We start from the raw sequence: 3,049 nt of genomic DNA, 5'->3' as shown, positions 1-3,049 counted from the left end.
TAGCTCAGAGGATGCAGGGACTTACTTAAGGAGAAGACAGAGAATTTATTTGACACAAAGCCTAGTGGCAAGTTGATTCCTGAGTAAGGGCAAAACTGTAGGGAAGGACTGCATATCTAACTGGATAAATGATCGTTTTTTAAAAGTGAAAGGAAGTTTGCAAGGAGAAGCGGAAAGAAAGTTTGCAAGGAGTGAAAAAAGACAATAACAAAAGCTAAAGGAAGAATCACCAAATGTCAACCTTGCAAAACAAATTACATAAAAAGTAAAAATGTCTTGAGACAAAACATGCGAAAAACGAGTTAGAACTACTACAGTGATCTTGAGATGATGCTCAAATGTAATTATAGTACTACTATAATTAGTATTTTGCCTTTTCAATAAAAATGATGTGGAGAATGTGGTCAAAAGGCAGAATAAGAGTACGGAAGCAGAAATTACAGCGTATGGGATACAGAATTACAACCTTAAAATGATGGAATTGCCTAGAGCATGGAAGAGGGATGAGGGGCAAAACCCCAAGCTGATAGATCATCTCCATCAGAAAAAATTAACTAAAGAACTCGTCCATGAGGCTGCCAATCCCGTGGCAATGGTTCTGGATAAGCTAAGGGAGAGTATCACGTGACTGAAACCTGCCAGAGCAAACAGTCCCTGTGATGAAAAAATAGAAAGGACATACAAATCCTGACACCTACAGATCCAGGATAGACTTAACAGCAAAACACGCAACATGACACACTTTGAAGGTAGTGCTATAAGGGCTAGCCTATAAAAGGGAAATGAAATAAAATACAATGCAGATTTACGTAAGATAGCCGACACCAAATTAACCTAGTAACTTTCTTTGACGCATGTTTGTTCTAGGCAAGAGAAACACCAATCTCATCTCTCTGAACTTCTGCAAAGCACCTGGCACAGCACAAATTGTGAAATTACTGTCAGTCTGGGAAAAACAGCATAGCACAAGAAACGTAAGGTGAACAAGCAAAGAAGTTGCATCGAAAGGGGAAATACTTATCCAGAGGGAATTAGTTAGCAAAGTTGCTCTAAGATAATTTTGCTTAAATGTTTTCGGTTGTGACATTGGCATTAACTGGAAAAACACCTACAGAAAAGAGCTAACAATATGATGTCTTTCATGTAATGAATGACATCATCAGAAGAGACAGAGTATCACTGAAGAAGTAGATGGCATTATAGATAGGAGTAAAAAAAAAAAAAACCAAAACAACAAATGAAGAAAACCAAAACAGCATTAAAGACCAAGGCAGCTCCAGAAAAGATGGGTGGAAGACTGGGAAGTATTATTGTTACCAAACAAGGCAGAAGAGAAAGCCCATCTGGAACAAACTATACATTTCTGGTTAAGTGAATTCAAGAAAGATGAATCAAAGCTGGAATGGATGTATATAAGAATTATTACAATGAACAGAGAAAGAAAGCCTATCTTCTGAGAGGAGATTAAACAGCCGGCTTGGGGAAAACAAGGAAAACCAAAAGCCAAATGGGAATATGACTTTAAACACCTCTGAGCTCTGTAAAATAAAGGATGGGATGATGCTGGCACAAGAACAGAGAGGTATAAATGGACCATAAAAAGTTTAAAACTGGAAATCAGATGTTTTCTAGTCATCTGAGGAATGATGTTCTGGAGAAGTCCTCCAATGTGAGGTGGGATGAGAAATTAGTTTCAGAACAGACCTTGACAAATTTATGACGCCTGCTGGAACTGCCTCAATAGTTCAAGAGGGTTTTTTTTTTTTCCCCAGGATTTTTCCTAAATAATGCCAGAAATCCTTAGGAGAAAACTGAAAACAATTTCCTGCATTCACATTTCCCAGCTAGTGCCTCTTTCAAGATCACGTTTTCTTTTAGACTTTATGGAGCAATTAAGTATCTGACACAAAATTAGAAGCACTGAGTAGCCAGCATTTCCAATCACTGTAATAAAAGTATTTATGAAAATTAAGCCACAAAAGAATTGAAACTTGAGCTAAACAGAAATTGAAAAAAGGATTGGCTTTCAAAGATATTAACAGTTTACTGTGTCCAAAACGCAGCCAAATTTTTGAAATCAGGCTGCTTGGATTTAAGTACATACCTTCAGGCAGCCCTGATGTTAATACAAAAAAAGTCCAAAAGCTTCCCTAATATTTTTAAGTTTATTCTGATTTTATTATCAGCCTTGTCAGTTATGTTCTGCCCGCCTGATTTTTACACAGCATTAACACCTCTGGAACAACTTTCCCAAGAAGTGTCTGCTTCCCCGCAGTGTTTACACTGATTTAGCTTGAGATACCTAGCTTCTGGGTCATCTGACTTTACTGAGTTGTATTTTAATTATCTTAATAGGTTATGGATTGTCCTGTAGCACAAGTTAGTAAAATTATTCATTTTTACTGTTACACGTTGAGCTTAAAAGACTCGATTTTCACCTTTCATTATATTTTCAGATTTGAGACATCCAATGTAAGTTGCAGGATCTGGCTGTAGTCAGATCCATTTATACAAAACTTCCAGCTGCGCAAAATCTCCCTGCTGGCTTTAACGGCTCTCTCGGCATGTATAGGAGCTAACTTAATGGCGAAAATTGCCAGCATCACATCCAAAAATTACAGGCAATATTTTTTAGAAAGAATAACTTTGTCAAAGGAACAATTTTTGTAAACTAAACTGGAGATTTTGTTAGCCTACACGTTCTGTAACTCTACACGGCTTCCCAACTCCTTGTTTTACCCCCACCCCTTCCAATAAGAGCCTATCACTTATTTATTACTCTCTTCGTAGTTTTCCCAGAAAAGCAAGAGAGCTCGAGTTCCAATTTATATGTCCTTGCCTTTCAGAGAACCTTAGCACGTAGCACGAAAACACTAGTTTGCCAGCAACGCCAGCTGCTCCCGGGGTGCCTACGGAAAGACCTCCAACAGAAAGGCCGCGCAGGTCGCCCTCTTCTCACTCTTAACCCCCAGGCGAGGCCTCCAGAGCGCACGCCCGGCACCGCAACGCCGGCCCAGGGCAGCGGCGCCTCCCGCTCACACCCCGCCTG

Source organism: Egretta garzetta, unplaced genomic scaffold (assembly GCF_000687185.1).
Source record: "Egretta garzetta isolate BGI_Z169 unplaced genomic scaffold, ASM68718v1 scaffold397, whole genome shotgun sequence".
Classification (NCBI taxonomy): domain Eukaryota; kingdom Metazoa; phylum Chordata; class Aves; order Pelecaniformes; family Ardeidae; genus Egretta; species Egretta garzetta.
Note: the sequence above shows the minus strand (reverse complement) of the source record.